The sequence below is a fragment of the Myotis brandtii genome, unplaced genomic scaffold (assembly GCF_000412655.1).
Source record: "Myotis brandtii unplaced genomic scaffold, ASM41265v1 scaffold196, whole genome shotgun sequence".
Taxonomy (NCBI): domain Eukaryota; kingdom Metazoa; phylum Chordata; class Mammalia; order Chiroptera; family Vespertilionidae; genus Myotis; species Myotis brandtii.
This window is the reverse complement of record NW_005357311.1, coordinates 3,931,681-3,945,127: the sequence shown is the minus strand read 5'-3', so window position 1 is coordinate 3,945,127 and position 13,447 is coordinate 3,931,681. Positions and strand designations below refer to the sequence as shown.

At 38.4% G+C, this 13,447-nt stretch overlaps 1 long non-coding RNA gene across 1 annotated transcript in view; it reads right to left on the bottom strand.

The window, feature by feature from the left end:
• Positions 1-3,227: 3,227 nt before the first annotated feature.
• LOC106725911 overlaps positions 3,228-13,447 on the bottom strand; it is a 12,266-nt gene continuing 2,046 nt past the window's right edge. The window contains exons 2-3 of the long non-coding RNA XR_001361915.1: positions 5,624-5,629; positions 3,228-3,238 (exon numbers count right to left, since the gene is read on the bottom strand). This is a non-coding gene — a long non-coding RNA (uncharacterized LOC106725911). The remainder of the gene's footprint in view (positions 3,239-5,623; positions 5,630-13,447) is intronic.

Genomic DNA, 13,447 nt, shown 5'->3' with positions numbered 1-13,447 from the left:
CTATCCACTGAACCAAACTGGTTAGAGCTAATTATTATTTTTAATGGTGGCCTAATATTTCCACTGTGGATAGACCATAGTTTATTTACTCATTTCCCTATTAATAAACATTTACCTTCTGTCTAATGTTTAGCTCCTACAAACAATGCTACAAATAAGCATCCTTGTGCATTAAAACGGCAAGGATGCTTTTTTAATAACCCCCAGTGGGGTAGAGGAGACAGATAAGTCTTTAAAAATAGCAGCCATAATTTTGTATGCCTCTCATGGTAGAGGCTGTATATTCAAAACATACTGTAGGGTAGGTGTTATTACCCCACTTCTTTATACATGAAGAAACTGAGCTTCAAGAAGGCTATGCAAGTTGCAGTTTGGCAAGAGCTGAAACTGGATTTGAACCCCTCTCTGCTTGAGTAATGGAGAGAGTGATGGTGGAGAGATCAGAAGGCCAGGGATGGAATTCCTGTTCTCTGACTTAAACTAGCTCTGTAACCTCAGACACTTACCATCTCTTGGGCTACAGTTTCTCCACTGGAAAAAGGAGAGAGTTGGAATACACTGTTTCTAAGGTTATTCCAGCTAAGACAGTCTATGATTTTAAAAAATGTACATGCTAGGTATAGGTAATTTGTAATACAGTGATACATTTTCTTGTTTCTTAGAAGCATTTGCCCGCCTCATATTTTGGCATTCCTGATGTTAGGATAATTTTCCAAATGTTGGGAAATTTGAAGTTTATTTTACATTGTTTATTTTAAATGATTTGTTTTTCTCTGAAAATCTGTTTTTAAAGAAATTGTGCTTTTTTGCAATTAATGGTATCTTACAGCATAAGAAATTTATTAGTTTTAAGGGGAAATAGCAAGAGGACATCTCTGAGTTTGGGCTGGTTAGTGAACACTCATCAAAGACAAAGGATTTGAATGGGATGTAAAAGAATAGGGACACTTTACATAGTAGATAGAGAGCAGCTAGGGTAATTGCTTGGCTTCTGTGGGTCCTTTAGGTCTGTCTGTTCTTTCTTTCTTTAATTTTCCCTCCCTCCCTCCTTCCTTCCTTCTTTCCTTTGAGACATGATCAATGTTATGTTGGTTAACTGGCTCTCAAAAAATTGCCTAATTTTAGCATTTTCCATTTCTGTGCAGTAAATTTAAGAATTCTGGTCACTAATTACATTATGAGTATGAGGGAAGGGTTCCCCCTATACAACGGTGCTCCTATACCAGTGGGTGTTCTGCCATTCAACTCAATTCTGACAGATAGCATCAGATCCCACAGGTTATGGGCTCAGTCCCACAAGACTGGCCTGTGTCCCCCTCTTTTCCCCACTCCGGATGCCAGTCACAATCCCAGGTCTGTCTGACCAACTGGCTATAGATGGGAGGTTCCAATGACCCTCTCCTTGGGTTCAATTAATTTGCTAGAGTGACTCACAGAATTCAGAGAAATATTTTACTTACTGGATTACTGGTTTATTATAAAAGGAAGGATATAACTCAGGACCGGCCAGATGGAAGAGATGCATGGGCAAGGAAAGGAATAGAGGGTGCAGAGCTTACACACCACTCTCCCCAAATCTCTATGTGTTCACCAAGCTGAAAGTTTTCCAAACCCAGTCCTTTGGGTTTTTATGGAGACTTTATTACATAGCTATGATTGATTAAGCCATTAGCTTTTAGTGACTGATTCAAATTCCAGTCCCTTTCCTGCCCTGGAAGTTAGGGGGTGGGGCTGAAAGTTCCAATCCTCTAATTACAGGGTTGGTTCTCCTGGTTACCAGCCTCCATTCTTAGTTTTGGTCCAAAAGTCACCTCATTAACATAACAAGACACCTATACTGATTTCATCACTTGGGAAATTCCAAGGGTTTTAAGATCTCTGTGCCAGGAGAGGTTGAAGGCCAACTATACATTTCTTATTATAAATCACAATATCACAAAATACTTCCATCATGGCTGATTTCAAACTGCCAGTGGGAGGTGAACCTATGGAGTTGGGAAGAGATGCCCATGATTGGCTATCTTGCAAGCTGGGATTAGCTGATTGCAGCACACCACTTACATACAGTGAGATGCACTGCATTTTTTCAGTTGAAACAAGAATTTGTTTATCTAAGATATATTTGACACTTACCAGATATCAGGTGCACATGGGCAGCAGATAAATAAGAACTAGTTTTTACTCTCCAAAATGTCATAGTCTAGTGAGCTGGTTGAATGAACTTTAAAATAAAGAAAGGAATCTAGTAATGAGAATGGTTGATTAGCTCCCTCTTTTTTTTCCACTCAGAACTAAAGACATAGCAATTAGATCCTCAGCTATTTGGATGAGAAAAGAGAGAACAGGTTTGTAACTGAATTATTAGATTTTAGAATGGTGGAGCAGGATGTTTAAAAGCCTGTTTCTATGGAGGTCAAGTAAAGTATAATAGATTTTTCCTCCCCTTCTGTATGTGTTGGTGTGTGTGCATGATTTTTAATCACCTTTATTGAAGTACTAGCGGCCCGGTGCATGGATTTGTGCACCGGTGGGGTCCATTGGCCTGGCCTGTGCCCTCTTGCGATCCGGGACCCCTCAGGGGATGTCAGACTGTGGGTTTTGGCCCGGTCCCCGCAGGCCAGGCTGAGGGACCCCACTGGTGCATGAATTTGTGCACCCGGCCTCTAGTATGCATATAAGATCTTTGGTTAATCTCTTCCTGCCCTCCCCTTCCCCCCTTCCTCTGAGATTCATCAGTCTGGTCCATGTTTCCATGCCTGTGCATTGAGTGTTTGCCCCCTGGTGGTCAGTGCGCATCATAGCTAATGGTCAAATGGTCACTTAGGCTTTTATATACAGAGATAATTTATATACAATAAAATTCACCAAATTTAAGGGTACAACTCTACCAGTTTTACAAATGTCATACCCCATCACAACAGAATATTTATTATCCTAAGTTCCCTTGTGTTCTTTCCCAACTCCCTACAACCCATCAGGCAACCACTGTTCTGATTTCTCTCACCATAGATTAGTTTTGTATATTTTCCTTTTGTGCCTGGCTTCTTTCTCTCAGCATAATGAGTTTGGTATTTATCCATACTGTTTTAGATATTAATAGATTTTTTTCTTTTTATTGCTGAGTAGTATTTTACTGTATGAATGGACCACGGATTATCCATCCATTCATCATACATTTGAATTGTTTTCAGCTTTTGGCTATTATGAATAAAGCTGCTCTCAACATTTGTATATATGTCTTTTATTGACACATATATGCCCCCCTTCCTTTTGAGGGGAGCATAAATACCTAGGAGTAGGATTGTAGCATCAAAAGGTAGTGTGTGGGTAACTGTACAAGAAACTATTCATGTCTTACCTCACATGAGGTAATGGTCTCAGATCAGAATAGGAGGAAAGAGAAAGTATATTGGGGAGGTTTTGTTCTTTTGGCATGTACTAATGTGAGAATTTTTGGAAATATGATTTTAACTCTGGATGAAGGGTGGATATTGGAAAAAAATGATGTTAGGTAAGACTTTACAAGCTTGTAAAAGAAAGCATAGTTGGAAAGAGAAAACCATGAGTTTTTTTTTTTAACAGTTTTATTGAGATTTAATTTATATACATAAAATTCAGCCATTAAAGTGTATAATTCAATAAATTTTGGTATGATAGAGCTGGAAAACCGTCACCACAATCTGATTTTACAACATTTCTATTATCTTCAAAGGTAGTCATTTACAGTAAAAAACCATGGTTTAAAAGTTAGGAAGACTGGTGTTTTAGTCTGAGCCTTACTAGTTAGCAACTGTATTACCTTGGAAAGCTAAATCTCAATTTCCACCCCTTTGAAATAGAGATGAGTTAACTTCCTTTACAACATTTTCATAAGAACTATAAATAATGCACATGAAGCACTTGGCAATAATAAATGTTAAATAAATGGTAGTGTTTATTGTTGAACTGTGCCTGCATCTTTGTAATTTTTGTGGTATTTTTGTTTGTATTCTTATAGCTTCTACAATAGTGTGCCCTTTACTAAAGATATCTTGAAACATATCTTTTTAAAGGAAATTAAGTAGAATGGAAAGAGGAAGCCTGGATTTTAGAATACTCGGGTTTTCTGGTTCTACCATTTAATTGCTCCATTGGGCAAATCACTTTACTGTGTCTGTTTTCTCATGAGGAACTAGAGTAATAACATCCACCTTGCAGGGTTGTTTTGAGTGTTTGAGGAAAAATACATGACATGTTGATATAGTAGGTGCTCAATTCATTGGAACTGTTATTTTATGATATCAGGAGCTACCATCTTCAAAGTAATTACATTCAGGAATAAAGTTTATGTACAGCCCTGGCCAGCGTGGCTTGGTTGGTTGAGCATCATCCTATGCACTGAAATGTTGCCGGTTAGATTCTCAGTCAGGGCACATGCCCAGATTGTGGGTTTGGTTACTGGTCAGGTGCATATCAGAGGCAACCTATTGATGTTTCTCTCTCACATTGATGTTTCTCTCTCTCTCTCCCTCTCTCTCTCAAATCAATAAAAACATATACAAAATTCAAGGCCTAGATGGAAATTTTGCTTATGTACCATGTGTACATTTGCTGTACAAATTTTTATATTTTAGTACTAGTACAATGCTCCATACATAGTCCTTACTAGCATATTTGATTAAATAAATGCAGAGATGAGATAAAAAAGAAGAAAAAGAAATTTTCCCATTCTGTTCCAATCTCCCTGAATATTTAGGTATCTGGGAGAAAGCTTCATTTGCTAAGCTTCAGGTTTATTCACTTACCTCCTCTCATTTGGCAGGTTGGGGGTGGAGTGAGATAGAGAAAAATTAGAAATTATCATAAGGACAAAAATTACAACAATAATTGCCTACATTTGTAAATACCTATTTATATATTTTAAAGTACTTTCATGTTATTTCTTAATATTTATTTCTCATGATAAGCATATCAGGCGATTGGAGTAAATAGTCTCATTTTGGTGAAAAGAAAGCTAGGTTCAGAAGTGAGCTTATTCATGGTTCTTATGGAGCTAATAAGTGGCAAAGCCAAATGAGGGAATAAATAGGTAAATGTGTGTGTGGCTTGTGAGCATAGACTGGGTCACCTGTTCTGGAAAGCAGTCTGGCATTACGGTACTTGAGCAAATTAACTAGTTGTTTACTCTATGACCCAACCACTTCATTCCTACAGGTGAACATGGGAATGTCCCATAGTTCCCCAGGAAGATGTGTCCAGTTATTCACTGTTGTGTTACCAGTGGAGGAGAGGAGGTATCTGGGTGACCATTTCTGGGGGAGGCAGAGATAGACTGGTGGGTGCACATCGCATAGTGTCTATAGTTAAAAGCAACAGATTCGATAAAAGCAGCATGAATGGATCTTAAGAATATAGTGCTTGGTGACAAATGTCAGAGTATGGGGAACATATATTCTTTATGTGAACTAAGAATTCACAAGCCTAGCACAGTACACATCTTGTAAGAACCCGTACATTAAGTACTCATTAAGCACATTACAATGGCTGCCTGTGGGGCCCAGTGCATGGGAGTAGGTTATGGTGATAAAAAGGAGTAAATAAATAAGGAACAAAATGATAATGTGCCATGTACCAGTATGGCTACTTCAACCTTCTGAATGGTGATGTTAAAAAACAAAACAATGCCGAAACCGGTTTGGCTCAGTGGATAGAGCGTCAGCCTGCGGACTGAAAGGTCCCGGGTTCGATTCCGGTCAAGGGCATGTACATTGGTTGCAGGCACATCCCTAGTAGGAGATGTGCAGGAGGCAGCTGGTCGATGTTTCTCTCTCATCGATGTTTCTAACTCTCTATCCCTCTCCCTTCCTCTCTGTAAAAAATCAATAAAATATATATATAAAAAACAAACAAACAAACAAACAAAAAAACAAAACAAAACAACACACTGTTACTTGATATAGTTTGAATACCTTTTATGTGATCAGCTCTGTTACTACTACGTTTAACCAGAGTCCCTGACATCATTGCTAGTATGTATGGTGAAAGATGTTCCATGTGAAATAAAGTCTGGAGTGGTTTCTCAAGACTCAAGTTAAATTTTGCACAGAAAGCAACATCTTTTTTTTTTTTTTAAAAAGAAGATTTACAATACAGTACACTTGAGTTTGTACAATTTAAACATGAAGTTCCTTTAATTTTTATGTTTTGGATAATAGACACATGTGTCATGCAGTACTATTAGTTTTTACAGGATTAAAATGGAATCTACTAAATATTTAATTCTAAAATGATAAGCTATCCTTATCATTCATAGATTCACAAGGTGCTCAGTATCCTATTATATCTAGAAATAGTTGTCTGCATGTATATTCTCCTTAAAGGATCTAAATGTGTGATTATTTTTTGCAGATACGTATATCCCCTTTTGTTGTCTTATTTGTTTTCCAAGTTAAAGTTGAAGTATAATAGATCCTCCCCCGCCCCCCAGTTTCTTTAATTTTTTTTTTTTTTTTGGCGTAAAACCATGCAGATTTACTGAGTTGCAGTTCTAGAGGTTAGAATTCCACAAAGGTTGGCAGGGCTGGTTCTGGAGGCCCCCAGGGAGAATCCTTTTCTTTACCTTTCCAGCTTCTAGAGTCGGCCTGTGTTTCTTGGCTCTTGGCTCCATGTCACTCTGACTTCTGCTTTGATCATCATTTTGAATAGGTTGCCTTTTAATTTACCTTCCCTTTCTACTTACTATTTGTGATCCTTCTGAAATGATAGTTATGTAAGATGGTTATAATTATCTTTTGTACATAGTGTGCATTTTTGTAACAGCAACTACCCTGCCTGTTTAAAAGAGTCCCAATAGTTAAATTCAGCTGAACATTGTCAGCCTTGGAAAGTATTCATCCATCTCTACTGTGGCGATGCTGCTGGTGGTATTCAGTAGGCGCACTCCGCTGGGACAAGAAGGTCACGGAATTATTTTAATGACAGGTATAGAAGTTGAAGAGAAATTGATTACACCCTTAGGGATCCCAGGGCCCACCTGTTTGTGAGTGTTGTGCCGACCAGAGATTCAGGTTCACCTGTAACATGCCGAGGAAGGCCTGGCTCTGTGTAAGAGTTTCGTCTGCAGAACCACGCGATAAAATGTTGGCAACAAAGACTTGATTTTAATGTTGTCTTTTATCTTTCTCAACAACCTAAACGAAATAGTAGAAAAGGGAAGCGTTGCTATCTAGTTGAAGGGATACAGAGTCAGATATGTGAAACTGTTATTCATAAGTGTGATTCTGAACTGTTCTGCAATTTCGTTTCCTCGTCTACAAAGTGAGGATAATGCTATGTCTCCTTTATTCCTCTCAGAGGATCAAATTGTAGGATTAGGTAATTTATTGAATTCAAATTGCTTAGTGCATTATGAATATATTGATGTGGTTATTTTACATATTATTCTTTAAATGTACTGTTCTCTTCCAGAATGATAGCTTTTCTACTGAACTAATATAGCATCTTCCAGTAATATCTCTGGTGATTGGACATTTTACAGTTGATGTATTAAGATCGGGAGCTTTAGTATCTCTTTGAGGTTTTGGCAACTTTTAGTCTTATTAAAGTTTTAGGTATGCTCGAAAACTGTGCTCTTTTCATTTACTGGAACCAACAGAGAAGGTCATAAGCAATCATTAAAATCTCCTTGCATCTCCATGATTGTTGCAATTTGCAAAGTCTGATTGCATTGCAACAGGGTGTGAAATGGCATGACTTAGATTGGTGTGAATGTCCAATTAAGTCTCCATTGAATCTTTCAATGTGTGGAACTCATGAGCCTAATTCTACAGGTGTTTGACGAATCAGTGTAATGAGTTGCTCTCTGAGTTGGAAAATTTGAGTTCAGTCTGTTACTTAGAATGTATATACACTTGGGCATATCTTCACTTCTACAGAGTATCCTCCTAACTGGTTAGATTTCTGCCTGCTTAAAGATTCTCCATGCTATGAGATCCAAACTGTGGTGAGGCTGTCAAACAAACTTAGTACATGCCATTTTGTAGAGCCTCTGAGTGAGCTACCTCTAAGCTGTAGGTTTGTCCAGAAACTGATGAAGATTCTGGAGGTTTGAGTAAATATTTAAAATACATTTATATGGATTTCTGCAGAAGCCTTTTATCTGTGATCATTGTTTAATCTGAGTCATTAGTAAGACTTTCTCCCCCTTTCATGTAACGAGGTACAAATACTTTCAATTCTGCCCACACATGGCTTTTGAATCCAACCATCTCTCCCACTCTATGCCACTGATTTGATATTGGTTACTATCTTTCACCTGGGCCATTTGAACATTTGCCTAAATTGTGTCCTTGCATCTATAGACAGCTGATCTCCCCACATATCTTTACAAAACAAAATTATGATATAATTCCTGTTTAAAAACCTTTTATTGATACCCATTATAAGAAAGGTAAAGTCCAAACAGCGTAGGTTTTTTACCATCTTGTCCTAGTACAACTTACCATTTTTACCCTTTGTTTTTTCTGAAACATTTGATCTTGTGACCATGCTATACTTATTTCTCCAGCCTTTCCCCAAATGGACTATGCCTTTGCATTCTTCCATGTCTTGTATATGTTTTTTCTTGCTAGTATGTGCTATTCTCATTTTTCCTGGAAAATCCCTGCAACTCCTTTAGTACCTAGCTCAAATATTCCCTCTTCTAAGAAACCTTCCTAGACTTCTACAGGTCGTGACAGTCTTCTATAGTTTTAGCACTTTGACTCTCATGGCATTTGTCTCATTTTATTGGAATTATTAATTTCTTTGTTTTCCTTAACTAACCAGACAATGGGTTCTTAGAGTGCATAGTTATACCATTTCTCCATTTTCTTGTCTGCCTCCCCCCACCTAGGATCTAGCACACCTAATATGGCTGTTGAACAAAAAGATACTCACCAGTTGAACAGTGTTTGCCAACATGGTCTCCTGTACAACAGTGTTGAGATTACTTGGACCTTTGAAAATATTTATATTTAAGTAAGATGTAGGTACATGATATTAGAAATACGTCAGAAACTTGGCAAAGGTATGCATATATGATAATATCTAATGCTATTTTATCTTGTTAAAGCAAAAAATCATGCAAATTCCACTCATTTGATGTCAGTCTCTCAGTCCCTTAGTGACTTTCATTCAAACGAATACTTTCTGTAGAGTAGTAATGAAGGTGAAGTGCTTTTAGAGCCAGACTATGTTGTATGAAGAAGCAATTGTTACTTAAAAATGGGTTTTACTAGTGATCAGTTGGATGTCAGTGGGGGATAACACTACAGAGAGGCCCATGGAAGTGAAAAAGATTTATTACGTTCATTTAAGCCCAAGGCATGAGCATATGACATTGGTGTGTTTGAATGTCACTAGGTCACAGTAAGGGGAGAGCAAGAAAGGGAACTTGTGGTAGGGATCAGCCTTATCACACAGGTATGCTTGAGTGGAGTATTCACAGACTGTGGGAATTTTGAGGCATCAAAAGAAAAAAAAGAAGTTTAAACTTTGCAAGGCACAGAAAAATCTGCATTTCCATTACTAGAGCTGGTTGACTTCTATATCTTAGTTTTCTTATCTGGAAAATGGGCATAATAAATAGTACTAAGCTGCCATTGGGTTGCTGCAAGCACTAAATTGTAACGCTCAGCGTTTGGCCCTAGCTGGTTTGGTTTAGTGGATAGAGCATCAGCCTGTGGACTGAAGGGTCTTGGGTTCGATTCCAACCAAGGGCACATGCCCAGATTGCAGGCTCAATCCCTAGTAGGGGGCGTGCAGGAGGCAGCCGATCATTGATGTTTCTATCTCTCCCTCTTCCTTCCTCTCTGAAATCAATACAAATATATTTAAAGCTCAGTGCTTGGTTTCATAGAAAGTTCTTTTTATCTCTCAGTTTAAAGGTTTCTTGTATATGTATTGTTTTTACTGCACAAATAATACATGTTTAATATAGAGATGTCAGTCACTATGCTTCTGAACCTTTTAAAAAATATATATTTTTTATTGATTTTTTTTACAGAAAGGAAGGGAGAGGGATAGAGAGTTAGAAACTCAATGAGAGCCAGCAACCAAGGTACATGCTCTTGACTGGAATCAAACCTGGGACCCTTCAGTCCACAGGCTGACAGGCTATCCACTGAGCCAAGCCAGTTAGGGCACTTCTGAACCTTTTTATAACATGGCTCACTGGGGTCAAAGGACCAGGCTGCTCCTGCCAGAGGAAGGTGTTGCTATGGGGCTGCAGCCATACTAGACTCTTACACAGTTCCATAAAGATTGAAGAGATAATAACCATCAATTCCAGAACCCCATGTAGGGCTGATAATATGTTTCCAGAAGTGGAACATGCACTAAGGATGTGGACATTTTCATATTCCTTTTATTTTTTGTGACAGCCAAATCTTCCTTCAAATGATAGGTTATACCAACTTTCCAGAACTCCCCACGGCACAGCATTATCACTTTTTTTCTTTACTTTTCTCACTGTTATTGGCGAAAAGTTAACTCATTTTGTTTTACTTTGTGATTATAAATTTTTGATCAATGTAAAAGTAAAATATGGAATACTAGCTTTAAAAATGTCCTCAAGAAACAAACTGATGGTTGCCAGATAGGAGGAGTGTTATGGGTTAGGTGATAAAGGTGAAGGGATTAAGAAATACAAAACAGTCATGGGGATGTAAAGTATAGCATAGGGAATATAGTCAAGGATACTGTAATAATTATGTATGTTGTCAGGTGGGTACTAGACTCATTGGAGGCACCACTTTGTAAGTTATATAAATGTATAACCACTATACTATACTAGAGGCCCGTTGCACGAAGATTCGCACAATAGGCCTTCCTTCCCCTGGCTGCCGGCACCGGTTTTCCTCCGGCACTTGGGAACCAGGCCTTTGGTCCAGCTGTAGTGGAGAAGCCAAGCCTCGAGGCTTAGGTTCTCCACTGCGGCCGCAGTGAGGCTTGGCTTCTCCACTCGGGCCACAGCATTGAGGCTTGGCTTCTCTGCTCCAGCTGCAGTGGAGAAGCCAAGCCTCTTAAGTCTTCAGTTGTCTTCAGTCTTCAGTCGTCTTCAGTCTTCACTCATCTTCAGTCTTCAGTCGTCTTCAATCTTCGCTCAGCGCCTGCATATGCAAATTAACTGCCATCTCTGTTGGGTTAATTTGCATACTCATCCTGATTGGCTGGTGGGCATAGCGGAGTGACACCAATTTGCATGTTTCTCTTTTATTAGTGTAGATACCTGACACTAATAATATTGAGTGGCAACTGTAATTGGAAAAAAAATAATAAAAATAAACATACATATGTGAAATAAAATCCTCAAGGAATAAAGTGCATAGACTAATATCTAACAGCCTATAAATCACTCACTGGTTAAGAAGGTATTGTTGATCTCTGGTCTTTTGTCCTAGGAGCTCAGCTACTCACATTACATCATATACCTTGTGTTTCTGATGTTTCTGTTATTAAGTTGAGATTCATCATGGAAGTCTCCATTCTGAAAAAATATTGTTGAATGTAAAATAGTGAGGGAATATAGAAGATAATCTATGACTTGAGTTGAAGGTTGAGCCTTATTTTTCTGGCCAGAAATCCAAGGAATTGTCCTACCTGTGTTGGAAATGTTCTCCCTTAGCAATATTCAATTGCATGTTTACTTTGGCAATATAAAGTTTGTTTCTCCAAATGCTTACTTTCTTTATGAGACGCTACACTTATTTGCAGCAATTACTTTTTTACACTGTTTTCCCTTACTCAGCTTTTCTTAAAGTGATTGCAAAAAAAAAAAAAAATTAGGAAATTCAACACTTAGAATTATTCAAAGTTCTTTTATTTTGGTTTTAAATAAACATTTAGTGGCATATTGTATTACTGAGTCTTGAGAGCTTATCATTTTGGTGTCATATTCATGTCTTGTAATAGGTACACAAAGAAACCTTGACTACATGAATATGTATTATATGTAGCAATAATGTGTGGTCCTTCAGAGGAGAATATGAGATTTCTAACTTACCATCTGAATAAAATTTTCTAATGTTGCAGTTAGATTTATTTTAATTTGTACATACACTTTTCTAGTTCTTCTTGCACAAGACATAGTCTTTTGTTAAGGAATAGAGCCAAGCTAATTTGGTCAACATGACCAAAGCAGGACCTTACTGTCCTTTGGCCAAAAGTCATTGCAAAGCTTGAATAAAATAAAAATAACGGAAAAGAAAAAAAGAAAAATCACCTAAACAAATCATAACATTCATACAAGAACAGAGGTGCAAATATACAAACCCTACCAGTGAAGAATACATTTTGTAAACTGTCAATAAACTAATTGTAGTGTCTAAATGACTGTTCTGGCTTTGGAAGGAAATCCAAACAGAAAGTCCCCAGAATTTGCCCTCTTGCTATTAGCAAACACCGCCCCCCCCTCCTGTCTCTGTGCTTTTGTTCACAAATTATTCTCTGTGTGTTCTACCCACCCTTGTCTACCTAGGAAAGGTCTCTTGTACTTGATGCTCAGTCTTTGAATATCACCTCTTTTGTTAAAGCTTCTTGCATTTGTGACTGGGTCACCACCAGATGTATGTGTGTGTTTTCAGAGCTTGCGTGCGTTTGGGACTTATAACCTTTAATTTATCTGACACTGACACACCTCTTTGTGCCAGGCACTCTGCTTGGTACTGGATTTGAAAATGGCAAATAAAGTACCATCTTTGCTCAAGTACCAAGTTAAAACAATTAAAAGACTTTATTTTCTAGAGCAGTTTTAGGTTTACAGAAAAATGGAGTAGATAGTATAAACTCTATTCACAGATTCCCCTATCATTAACATCTTGAATTAACTTGGTACATTTGTTACAATTGATGGCTAAATATTGATACATGATTATTAGCTAAAACCTATATTGGTGTTCACTTTCTGTGCAGTGCAGTTCTATGTGTTTTAATAAATGCATAATGTCTGTATCTCTTCAGAGCAGTATTATACTAAAAATCCCCCGTGTTCCATTTATTTATCCCTCTCCTCTCCTCCAACCTCCTGGAAACCACCAATCTTTTTTTTTTTTTAAATATATTTTTATTGATTTCAGAGAGGAAGGGAGAGGGAGAGAGAGAGTCAGAAACATCAATGAAGAGAGAGAATCACTGATTGGCTGGCCACTGCATGCCCCCTGCCCGGAATCGAGCCTGCAACCCAGGCATGTGCCATTGACCAGAATGGAATCGGGACTCTTCAATCCACAGGCTGATGTTCTATCCACTTAGCCAAACCAGCCAGGGCCCACCAATCATTTTATTGTCTACTAGAGGCCTGGTGCACGGGTGGGGTCCCTCGTCCTGGCCAGTGATCGAGGCCTATCAGGGGGCCAGCCGGCCGGGGGGAGGGACCCTGGGAGGTTGGCCGGCCAGCCCCCCAATCAGGGCCTACTGGCTGGGGGGTGGG